The sequence below is a fragment of the Gymnodraco acuticeps genome, unplaced genomic scaffold (genome assembly GCF_902827175.1).
Source record: "Gymnodraco acuticeps unplaced genomic scaffold, fGymAcu1.1, whole genome shotgun sequence".
NCBI classification, from domain to species: domain Eukaryota; kingdom Metazoa; phylum Chordata; class Actinopteri; order Perciformes; family Bathydraconidae; genus Gymnodraco; species Gymnodraco acuticeps.
Window position 1 is genome coordinate 590,050 of NW_022990647.1, and position 13,666 is coordinate 603,715.

At 41.0% G+C, this 13,666-nt stretch overlaps 1 protein-coding gene across 1 annotated transcript in view; it reads right to left on the bottom strand.

The window, feature by feature from the left end:
• The window catches only part of LOC117554842 (muscleblind-like protein 1), a gene marked incomplete in the record, with an annotated part of 108,534 nt that overhangs the window by 74,856 nt on the left and 20,012 nt on the right, over nucleotides 1-13,666 (bottom strand).

A 13,666-nucleotide genomic window follows, 5' to 3' on the forward strand; every position in this document is an offset into this window, starting at 1 on the left:
TAATTAAATGTAACAGTAACAGAGCATCCAATGATTGAATCTGGAATCATTATTACTGCATAAAACTGGTGATTTTGATTCAACTTGACCATGAAGGAAAAGAGAGAAGCAAGAGAGGAGGGAATACAAATAATAAAGTAAAAATACTCCTTTGGTCAAACACTGATTGCTTTTGTGTCATGCTCTCTTCTCGTATTCAGGCTGGTCACATTTGTGGTGAACTACTTTTTCAGCACAGGGTTATTTTAGGCTGTGAGTTTTAAGGCCAAGGCAGTCCACTGTATCTGGCAGGAAGACTGTGGTATGGATATAGAATACAGAGAGGGAAACCATCACCAATCCTTAAAATGTGGGGTAGCAAATTGGTCTTCTACATCGTTTATTCTTACTCACTTTCTGACCTTTGCTATAACTTTCTGAATTACACCAAAGAAGTCCAGATGTTAGGATGGTAGGAACAAAATAAAGTGCTGTTCATTTATGGCCATTCTGAGTGTGGGTCATGCTAACGCCGCTATAAAACACATGAGGGGTTTCTGGCGCGTACTTCCAGATATGCTTATTTTTTATATAGAGTCAAATGTGCCATTTTCAGATTTTTTTTCTTAAACTTTGTTAAACCTGACATGACCTATCCACAATTTAAAAACAGTTTCTTTGTCAAAATTATTATAATATTTTCATATTTTTTACCAGTGACATGAATTAAACTGTCGACACAGCTCATTAGCTTTGCCACAAATGTGAGCAATGCTAATGAGCTGCTTTCAACATATAATCAAAATCTCTTTTTTGATTTTGACCACCCTGTTGTAGACTGTCGAGGAACACAACCACATTTTTGTGTTCCCCCTAAAGGCCCTGACACACCTAGTCGACAGTTGTCAGTCAATCAGTGTCAGAACGTTGGAGAGCATCTGTTGCTTTAGTCTTTGCAATGTTTCCTGCTCTGTTGCTACTTGTCTGCGTTTTTTGGGTTGAGTGAGTGTGAATTTTTGGCTTTGGAAGTGGAGAAGAGGCGACATCAGTCAGCCTCTGTTGCTGCTAGTTCTTTTGATGTCAATTTGGTTTTTGACTGTGCTGTAAACATTCCAAATGAAACATTTATTTTATTTAGCTTTTTTTTTGACAGTGCAGATAAAAGAACAGGAAAGAGGGAGGGAGGCAACATCAGATTTGAACCTGGCCACTAGGCAGGCAGACGGACTAGAGCTACCATGGTGCTCATAAACCTACATTTATTAGAAATATTTCAGATGCTTTTCTCTAAATCCATCAGAGGTAACCAGTAAAACGAGTATCTACTTTTTGGTGAAAACAGGAATCATTTTTGTACTGTATCTATATATTCCTAAAGCAGATCACAAATGCATTTTAACGTTCACGATAGAAATTCAAGTCAGTCGTACTGAACCCAAGCATGCACTGACTTAAAAGAGAATATGCCCCATTTCTAGTAACCGTATGAGTGAAAGAAAGCGAAAGCTGGAAAATGTACACAAATTACAAACCAAACGGAGTCCTAAGGCAATGCCAATATAGTTTTCCTACGAGTCATATTTTATTTGGGTTGTAATACACTTCTTTCGTGATACCGTTGAAGCAACTATGACAAAGCTCACAGCCATGAGGTTTGACATTAAATAAAGTAGATTTCATAAATGGGGCTCCACCTACATGTATTATTAGCCCCAGTTCCACATGGATATATCTTGTGCCAAAGGCTTGAACTACATTCCCATCAGACAAGCACAACCCATTTGAAAACCCAGAGTGAACAAGGCTCATTAGACGAGGCTCATGTCAAAACAGAAGATTAAAATGTAGGGGTAAAAAATGAGATAAATTACTCTGGCAATGAGGAAATATATAAATAAAGGAGTCATCAATAAGCATCTTAGCATGTATGAATAATGCAGGCGGCCATTTCCCATAGCCAGAGGCAGGAGATATTATTACACCATCAGATCAACTAGCAAAGGTAATAAATTGGAGAGGAGAGATAGAGAAGGCTGGGGTTATTAGGCAATCCCTAATCCAGATTAAAGACACTCTTTCTGACTGAAATATCAGTCAAACATTGTGTCTAACTTGTGACCAACTTCAGCGTTTGTAGTCCTCACAAAACTGGATGTAATGGCAAGAGTGTCACCGGGGTCAAAGGGAGCCAGCTGATACTGTGCTAATCCGTCTGCAAAAATGGTGCCGCAGGATTGGCAGGACTCTGGACTATTTCATGACAACTCTCTAAGAAAAACACAAAGATTTAGACACCGCTGTTGCTCAATTACTGACTGTTAAAACCCAATTACATACACATTTAATGTGTTATAATCCTGAGAAGCTGTTTGAGTTACAGCTAATGATGAAGGGAAAGTAAATATAACAGACTACATGAATGGAAATGTTCCATTGTGGCGAACTGTCCCTGAGATTGATTTAGTGTTATTCTTAGAGTTGTGTTGATAATCTATACTAGTTTTTGTCAAGTTTGTTTAGGTCTTATTTTCGAGTTTGACATGGTCGACAAATATTTTGCATTGCTGTTAATGAAAACACTGTTACACATAGTGAGATGTTTATGTGCCATGGTTAGTGCGAACCAAATAGAATACTTTCTTTGATGGTCTATCGCACTGTTAACACAAGCCAAATCCTGAGCTGGATCTTAGAGCAGAGGGATACAGACAACGAATGAGGAGAGCTGGTGTAAACACGGGCCAGAAACGGGAGGAATTTATTCACCTTTAATGACTTCCAGGGAAGAACAAAAATGAGGGGAAATCAAGAAAATAAGCTGAGAGAGCAGGTTCCTATACGTGTTTGATTTCCTATGACTCCAACAGAGTCACACTGTCAAATCTGAAACATATCATTGTACATGCTGTCTAGAAATTTGAAGTTTTGTTTAGGCGTCAATTAGAGACTTCAGACATTCCTTTAGTAATGCTAGAGGTTACAGGGCGCTGGCTGCCGCAGCAAAAAGCAGGACGTTTTAAATTATAGCGCATCACGGGGTGACCAGGATATCATCTTCATATGACCTGAGCTGCCCTTTATTCTGATAGGAGCTTCAGGAAGGAGAGAGAGGGAGAGAGTGTGAGAGACAAATGAAGTGGTGGTGACAGGAAAAGGATGGAGGCTTGTGGAAAAGTGATGGGAGGAGAAGAGAAGCAAAAGTTGTTAAGAGACAGAGGTTAGTGTCAGGTAGAGAGAGGGGAAGAACAAGTTCAGCACTGGCATGTAAAAAAGGAGAAGTCAGAGGAAAAAGTAGGGTAAGGAAAATGCAGAATGTTGTACCAATTCAAAGCACTGCTGGTGTTCTCCTGTGATACCATCTTGACATGTTCATCTCTCTTCATTTATCTTTCTCAGATCCCCACCTGTTTCCTTTTATATTTCCCTTCACGCACATGCTTCAGTGCTTTCTGCTTCTTCCCCCTCTCAAAATCTCTGTGTTTGTCTTGAAATGTGCTTTCTGCTGGGTTGCATTCTGAGTATCATGTGACATAAACACCTTTGTAAACTTAGCTAGTCTTTTAATAGTAGCTGTCCTCATTTTGTTCACCAACTGTCTCAGCCCCCTCTATCTTAACGTCCTGTTCCTTGTTCACACAACACCTTATGCTGCAGTAAACCGGTAATGTGCTGCAAGGTCATCATTGCCACGGTAAGTAAAGTGGTTAACAGTGTCAGTTCCAGCGAGATATCATAGAGGCATGGTGGAAATCAAATGACATACATCATCTTATCAAATGAGCTCTATGACATCAGCAATAGACAAGGTCTCACACCTGAGAGCCATATTTTCACAAATCAGATGAGTCACAGCCACAGTCTATTGGTCACAGCCTGATAATATGAAATAATATATCATTATTGTCAACAAATACGTTGACCAAACGTTTTATGTTAATTAGTAACACATACAATTAACAAATTAACAAATAATTCACATCACAACTTCTTGGAAAAATGCAAGATGTTTTTGACATGCATTTACGATCCTGTACCTTTTAAACTTGTTTTCAGTCTACATTGCGTAACATAAAACTTTCTGTTATTTGCTGTTTTTGGGTATGTTAGCTAGTGTAACTGTAGGCTCTGGCTCAACTGATTAGTGCGCTGATCTTGGATCAGGGGAGCACTGGTTCAATCCCTTCTGCAGTCAGCATGTCGTTGTGTCCTTGGTCAAGACACTTCACCTCACATTGCTCCAGAGGGGATTGCTCACAGTATTGAGTGTATGTAAGTCGTTTACATAGCTAAACGCATCTAACAAGTGATATGTAATGCAATAGCAGCTATTTAGCAAATGATGTCCATTGGCAGACCATTTCAAATGTTTGTTACACTCCAAATTTGTATGGAATGTTGAAGCAGAAAACCATATTTTACAATTGTTCATTTTTCACAAACAAAAAAACACTCAAACACACAATCTTGAGTTATCACGCTAAAATATTAGCCTTTTAGAAGCCGTCTTTGTGCTACCTTAGGATATATAGATGGCTGGCATTGTTACAGGGTGAGATCTCAGTATTATTTTTTCATATTTAATACTAAGATAATATCTCATCAATGATGGAGACATTGCTCATTAAGAAAACATCAAATCAATTGATGCTGATTAATGGATATATACGTTAACACTTAAACTTATTAAACGATAGTTTCTTTGGCCGCCATAAATCTATGCTATATCGTCATACAATAAAATCATTTCATTAGTATTACTTCCTGTTTAAACTGCCTCAGGAACATTGAATAATGGACATATCTGTGACATTAATGAGCTTGAATACCTTGCCAAAGGGACAACCTAATTGCTCCCATGTGAACGCTGTGGAAAAAATTCCCCAACCCACCCATGCAAGCCTGAGATCTGATCCTACAGATGTGCTGGTCATACTTAAATGATGCTCGATAGATATTCATAGATTGTAACATCAAGGTAATTCTAGACCATCTAATGTCCCTCGCCACACACACACACACACACACACACACACACACACACACACACACACACACACACACACACACACACACTAGTATTGACCACAAACCATGAGACAGCAGATCTGCATCATCTACTGAGGGTACACTACAGAGATGAATGGAAGGTCAGTCTGTGCATTGATATTCAAGACACCGCCATATGAGTAATATGTATATGCACGACATCAACTATTTCTCATGAACGCGTCTTTATCTCACACACACACACACACACACACGCACACACACAAAACCCACCCTATGACTCCCTCCTTCGGCTGTAAGACAAACAGAGGGGAGGGGAGACGACAAGAGCAGTCAAGTGGCACGTGTGCAAGCTGTCGTCTGCACTGTGATATCAGCGCCAGTGTTTAAACAGCCTGACGTGCACATAGAGACAAGAGGGACAGAGGGTGAGGCAGTTAAAGCAGACACCCATATGCATAATGATGTGAGATAATGTACGTTTAGATACATGGTTACCTGTTCATTTTTGCGTGATAGAAAGGGGGGGCAGTAACATGATTGTGCATATATGCATACGTTTTGTTTAATCTATTCAACTGCTTTTCTCTCCACTGCAGTGGCTGTGGTAGTGCCAGTGTGGTGTAATGCAATGGTGGGGTGTCATTGAGTTCATGGACATAAACCACTGCCAGACCAGTCTGCTCCTCTCAGGAATAGCAATGGAGGAGGTGTGTATGAGTTTATATTTGTGTGGGCGGGAGGGTGGGACAAGAAAGATTGGAAAACGGCGAGAATGAGAGCAGGAGTCACAGAGACGGGAAGACATATAGACAGACAGACGGGGGTGAGGAACAGACAGTGAGTGATAGAAAGGAGACGTCCAAGAGATAAAGACGTTTTGGGTGGATGCTTGGCAGACATGCCATGAACAAGTACTCTGCCCACTATGGAAAAGCTCCCCTGTGTACATGTTCCACCTCCTCATGTGGCATTTCAAGCATGGGGGGCCTTTATCAGACATTAAAAACCGCAATCACACACACACACACACACACACACACACACACACACACACACACACACACACACACACACACACACACACACACACTCTCTTTCAGAGTGTCTCGCTCTTTCTCTCTCTCTCTCGCACTCAGACACATGCCGAGCTAGACAGACTCCGAGACATGCAGGCAGGGAATGATACAAATAAAAACCAGGTAGACAGAGGGTAGGAACAGGTGGCATGGCCCGAAAAAGACAGGGTGGCGATATTCAGCATGTAATGAGATGGGAGCAGAGTGAGACAGAGGATTTAGACAAAGAAAGATACAAGTGCAGCAAGATAAGGATAATTCATGACAGTGGAAAATCCTTGACAGGAGACGGTTCAGTAACAGCGATCACTGATTAGAAACTCAATGGTTGAGAAGCTTAAGGGCAGAATTGCTGTAAGGAGTATGAAGCTCAATAGATGGGGATGATTAACCCTAATGATTTGCCCTTCTGCTATTATTTTTCTGGAGTCACGTAGTTTGGATCAAATCAGGAAATACCAAAGGAGTGGATGCAATCCAACACGAAATATCTGCTATCAGTTTACAGAATCGCAGCCACACACACATGAATTGCAGTCTTCCTGACTTGTCATCAGAGCAGCATTTGGCCAAACGGGGGATAATCTGTACTCTTCAGCTGTCTATGACCAGTGATTCAGTTTGACACCTTAATCTGTGGAAATCACAGAGGGCTCCACTGAGGAGCCAACTGTATTTACTATAGATTACTTCTTCCACTAGTGCACATTAGTCCAGTGACAGCTCTGCAGTCGGCAGGGGAAACAGCAATCATACGCCATTGACTGACTCACTGTGATTTTGCCACTTGCTGGAGGACTCCCCTAACCATTTGTCTGAGTGATCCACTGTCCATCTGCCAGTTATATGCTCTGTGTTGGTTTACTGAAGCTTGGGATTCAAAGCCATCTTCACTCACAGTCTCCTGCTATCACCTTGATCACAGCACCTGCCACATTTTCCTTTCCCCTCGATAATTGAATAATGTAAATCAGGGCGCCCATGCCATTATTTACATTCACATTAATTATCTCACCCACACACAAACACACTCCTCATCTGTATTCGACACAGACTGCCCTGTGCCTGCTGAGGACAGCAGGGAGATGAAATCCCTTCTAAAGGACAGATTAGTTGCAGAATGAACAAAACGGTGGGGGGGGGGAGGATAAGAAAAGAGACAAATTCCCTTTTCTCTTATTTTTCAAGAATCATTAGTCAAATGCAGGTAACTATGCATGTTTCCACTTCACTCTTTCTCCGCTATAGTGTTTTCTCCCACACAGTTGTTTAGACAGAGTCGTGTGTGCAGTGAAATTCAGTATGTATCTGAGTGCCTCTGCGCTCTCGCTGTTCTATACTCTAATGACCTTGTAGATCTGCCTGCTCTGATCTGCAGAGAAGCTTATTCAACCCACTGAGAGTCAGACACTGAAAAAGAAACGGAGCGAGCCACAACAAAAGCAGATTGACAGGGAACTAGACGCAGTAAGGGAATGAAACTGTGAGAAAGAGACGGATGTGTTGAGATCAGGGTGTGTACACAAAACAACGGGGAATATTTTGCAAATTTCCATCAGCAGTCAGGCACCTTGACGTTTCTATTCGAGATTTTAATTACTTTAATTTCATTACTTTTAGTTTTCTGAGCCGCTCTGATTTGCCTGGGGATTGAAAGAAAATGTGTTAAATATGTAGTGTGTTGCCTCACTGATTTAGCGACCATGAAACTGTTGTATGTATATGTACTTACGAATTCTTATTTTTCAGAAGATCAGCTTTAAACAATGTAAGAGAGAACGTTATAGTGTTGAGACTCCATCAAGCTTTCAATATTTTGATGGAGCCCAGGGTTTCCCACACATAGACTATACTTGGGCGGGCCGCCCAGGTATATTAACGGCCGCCCAAGTATATTTTGCGACCCATTTAGGTTTTTTGTATTCGTCCGTGACCACGACGCCATTTGCGATCGATTAACTTGTGGACAATGACCCCTCGCTCCCTTGCTCTGATCTCGTCTCCTTCTGGCCTGTTAAGTGGCCTGCCTCACACAGGGTGACTGGCTGTCCACATGATGTGGCCTGCCAACATGGCCACTGTCATACAGATCATAAATCAAAGCCCTTGATTGGTCTCTGTGTGTCATTCAAGCTCGGGATAACCTCAGCTCAGGTGAGGTAAAGGACTCTCTGAGTGTTTAGATAGTTAACTTAGTCTAAGTTCTCAGTGGGTCTCAAACGGTGTGGTCACCATTTATGTAAACACATATTTCCATTTGAGAGGGTAGTGATTGGTCTAATGGATAGTGAGGTGGGCTGAAGATCGGAAGGCTCTGAGTTCAAATCCCGCCAGGAACACCACCACTAGTGTGCCCTTGAGTAAGGTACTTAGCCCTTAGTTACTCCAGGGAGAATGTCCCTGTAATCGGTCATTATAAGTCGCTTTGGATAAAAGCGTCAGCTAAATGAAATGTAATGTGATTAGTCAAATATACATGATTAAATAAATACAAAGTTAACTAGGTGAAAAAAGGTAAGATACACTTTTAAAACTTGTTGAGAGAAAACAAGTCTTTGCTGCTGCCTCAAAGAGGAGCAGGGGGAGAGGAGGGAGACAGGAGAGGCTGATTCAGGAGCACAGACACACTCACAACTATAAATTGGGACGGGTGGCGCAGTGGTCTGTGCATCCGATCATCAGATCAAGGGGGAGTGCTGGGGAACTCCAGTTCGAAACCCGCTCCTGCCGCCACTGCGTCAGGCCGTTGTGTCCTTGGGCAAGACACTTCACCCGGATTTGCTCCTGTGGGTATTGTCCACAGTACATGTATAATACCAATGTGTACTTGTAAAAGCGCCTCGATGACCTCGAGGCGTGAAGATGGACGGTGTGGCGCAGTGAGCTGTGCAATGATCATCAGATCAAGGGGTGAAACCCGCCGCTGCTGCGTCTGTAAAGCCGGTGTGTCCTTGGGCAAGACACTTCACCTGAACTTGCTCCTGTGGGTATTGTCCACAGTATCTGACCATTGCATGTATGATATATGTGTAAAGTGTGTATATGTAAAGCGCTTTGAGTCATTGAAAAAGTGCTATAATAAATGTAAGGAATTATTATTATTATTATTAAATGAACCAAAAATAAATTAATAAACAAGTTTCAGTGTTTTTTTCATATTGGAAATGGTATGTTATTGGTTATGGCCATGATTTTATGATTATTGAAATGTATACAGTTCTGTTTAATATAGGTGTTTCCATAGATCTAGTCTCTTTATTTTCCCCTCAAAATGCACCAGATTGATGCATTTAATTCCAAAATAAAATCTTACCGGTGGGGGCATGCCCCTGGACCCCCCTAGAGGATTTGAGGTCGACCCCCATTAAAAATCACATGGATAGGTTCCTAAATACATTTATAAATACATTTATTTTTTTAAATAGTAACCCATTTCCATATCTTCATGTGTGGGTAGTAGATTTAAACTATACACTGTAAAAAAAAAAAGGCTGTAGATTTTACGGTGTAAAACTGTCAAACCACGAAAGTAAAAGACCGTAAACTCAAAATTGGTTGAATACAGTTTATGTAACAGTAGAAGACCGTAAATATATATATATCAGCCAAAACAATAATTGTTACCTATCTTTTCAGAAAAAAATACATTTCTCCACTGTTAAATACTCTTGCACTGTGTTTATAACAAAAATATACCGTAATATATATAACAGCCAACACTGTAATTTTTGCCATTTTTTTAATGTAAAAAAAACATTTTGTCACTGTTAAATATACTAGCCATTGTGTTGATAACAAAAATATGCTGTAATATATATAACAACCAGCACTGTCATTTTTGCATATATTTTGCTTTCCTTTTTTGTTAAAAATACATTATGTCACTGCTAAATACACAAACCATTATTTGCTGTACAACTGTGAAACCCTATTCCATTTCTATGAGCAAAAACAATAAATCAGAATGTCCTGTGTTTGCTTTTTCTGTGTTCTATTACACAACAGTTAGATCAGGTTGACCAACTTCTTAAGGGAGGCAATGCTCATGACACGCATTTTTAAATAATCATCATCCGATAAAACAGACCAGTCTCAGTCTTTTTTTCTTTTTTTTTAATCCGATGAGGTTATCAGTGATTTTAAGCTGATTAATTACCGAAATAACATCAACCCTGTGGGCGGCGCCATTTTGACGAGTCACATGACTTATTTTACCGGAAGTGACGTGTACTATGCGTTTGGTGTCGAGGACAAATTAACGTATGTGCTTTGTTCATGTTGTTTACTCTAGTTACTCTCACAATTCTATTGAAATATGCCTCATTGTATCGCGAAACATTGCCACAATTCGGATAGGAACAATCCACGGAATGCTCGGTTCCATCTATTGCCAATGGGTAAGCGTAGGAAGTACGTTCGGAGGCAGTGGCTAGCGAAATGTGCTCGGCCCGAACCGAAAGATCCACAGGCGCATGTATTGTTAGAAATTAAAATCAATGTTGGTATGGCGTAATTTGAATTAAATACACTATTTAATTTAAATCAGTTTTATTCTGAAAAACCGGAAGTTCACTAACTATTAACTTAATACTTTTATTCTGAAAATTATTCACTTCCGGTTAGCATTAGCATGTGGCGAAATGCTGCATTTTCAAACCGTGAATTAAAGGTGAAATTACATGTGATGTTGTACACTGAGCACACTGGGTTTAGCACTCATTTATTACCGCTGAATAACGTTTATTAGGGAATGTTTAAATAACCACAGACACCAGAATGATATAATTTAACAACAGAAAAAGGCAGAAATTGCATTGGACCCGCCCCCTCGACGCCGGCCAATAGGAGAAGACCTCCGATGACAACAGGAAGAGCAAGCCAAGAATTGAGCTCTTCCACCTGCTGACCTGGACTGACCGGTCGGATGAGGAGAGCGCCTCCACTCGCACATTTCACTTTGTACACCACCGCATCTTTTGTGTAATTAAATGCTGTTAACTTTTATAAGCTTCCCTTGACTCTTTTCAGTCTCTCCTGCCTTTGGGGTTCTAGAATACACTAACAGTATGCAGCGAACATTTCAAGTTTCCGGACGACTACTCTGAGAGTATGATGAAACATAAAATGGGATTTATTAATCAACCATTACTTAATGGGGATGCAGTGCACTGCCAATGCCAGCCAGCGTAAGCACCTTACGCAGCAGACTTTACTTATTGTTTACTACGTAAGGAAGCAGGAATTGCAGGACCCAGAGCGGACAGCAGATAACGGAATTGCAGTTTTATTGCTTATAGATTATCAGAACATTTCAATGGGGACACAACCACATTGGATATTAACCTATGGATTAACTACATCATCATTTTAATGCCATTGAAGACCAGTTTAGAACAGACAAAGACCAAGGTAAGCCATGTTAGCCTAGCGCATGTTAGTACCTAGCGCCCCTTGTTTTGATGTACGTTTTTGTTGATAACGTCGCGGGTTTGTATCTTTCAGTGTTGAGGTGGGCACCGTTAGATTCTGTGTATTTACGATCATAAACGATGTGTTGAATGTGCAGCTAGGATAAGTAATAAGGGAGCTAGGAGTGATTTTTGGTGCAGTAATAGGTTAGCATTTTTCGCTTGGGGCTAATTCAGAGGCTCACTGTTAGCATTGTGTGTTTTTTTTGAAGAAAAAAATGAAAAAAGATCAGTTAAATTAGTTTTTTTCCCGTTATATGGATATAACATATTAAGGTTCCTTAGACGTTGTTTCCTGCAAATGACGCGATTTGGGCGCCGGAACCGGGTCCGTGGGGCCTAAGAGGATAACAGAGTATGTTTTTAGTTTTTTTTTACAGTTGTATTTAGATGGAATGAATACCTATAGTGATAATTCAAAGTAAGTCCGCCTGGACTTTATTTTTCTAAACTTCTTCCTCGGCTGACGAGTCCGAACCATAGGTCCGAACTCAAATACTCCGCCATGTTTTCGTCGTGTGTTTACAAAGTGAATGCATAGATGACGTCACGACCTAGTTTTTCGGATCATGTGACAACTGAAAATGGCCAAAATGGCAGCTGCCTGACGGAATATACAGGTTTTGATAAAAAAAAGAGCTATAAAATCATTATTTACCGGGGAATATCGCTGATTTCTTCAGGGTATGGTTTAAACATAATGTTTCACTAAATACTGAAGTTTTAAAAAAAATATCAAATGACTGGAGCCTTCCTTTAAGCAGTGACGAGCCGTGACTTTTATACCTAGGCCCTCTGACCCCCCCTTCCCTCGAAAAAAAAGAAGAGATATATTACGTCTCAACGTAGACTTCAGCGGAATATCAAAACAGCGGTACGGGGTGCAAAACGCATCAATGACAGCGACCCTCTACCACACAAAACAACATCATTTATACCTACACCCATGCCCGGCGCCATGGGAGGGCCAGACCCTCCCATTTGACATTCTTGCCCTCCCCCAATAAACACGTTTTTATTATTTATAAAAATTAAAAAATATTTATTTTAATTTGTTTTGTTATAAATAAACTGTGAACTTTTATGCTACGATGTATGTGATGTCAGATAGTAACTAAAACAAAAAAAATCGCAGGCTACGTCAAATAAATTCATGTGTCTGTTTGTGATTTGTGATTCGTCCACATTTAGACCAATCACAGCGTCACACTCTGCCGCCTATTCTGGATTTGTTTATTGTGCATTCTGTAGACTCCCATTTATGTTTGAATTACACAATGGACATCAGAAATTGTCTCAAAAGGTCTAAGGATTTATTAAAACGAAATAGCGATGAAAGAACTGCAGCCGATGGTGCTGCTGGCGACCCTGCACCTTCCGTTGCAGCAGCACGCCTTAATGTCACAAGCTTGACCTCGGCAAACCCGGGGGCTGAGTTAGCGAGCCCAAGCCTTGACTCATCAAGGCGGCCGCCACCAACGCTGTCCTCCGAGGCACAGCTCCATGTGCCCCTACCGTCACCACCTGCGTTGCCACACCCTGTACCACAACCGCCAGCATCCTCCTCCTCCTCCGTGCCGGTGCCTCCGCTACAGACGCTACCTTGCAGCACATCAACAGGTACTATTGGGCCAGCAACCGCTCAAAGACCAACAGCCCCAGATGATCTTGGGTTTAATAAACCCAACCAGGTGACACTGGATCGTTATATGGGAGATTGTTTTCAGGAAAGAAGCGCACTTTTGCCGCTGCATGGTACAAAAACAGACCATGGCTTGAATATTCGTTAAAAGCAGACGCAGCCTTTTGTTTCCACTGTAGACAGTTTAAAGTCAATACGTCTTCATCTGATGTGGCTTTTACTGTCAAAGGTTTTTGCGACTGTAAACACGCATTACAGACTGATAAAGGACTGCTAAGACATGCCGCATCAAAAGAACACATTTCAGACAGATACGGGAGGAAACAAATAAGGAAATTAGTACTTTGGTGCAGATCAGCTGGCACGGAGCCGTTATTACGTGTCAGCTGTCGTTGATATTATAGCTTTTTTAGCTGTCAGGTGACCACGATTCACTCTACAGCATGTCCGAGTCAGGCAGTGGGCTCTTCCTGTCGCTGTTTGAGTATACG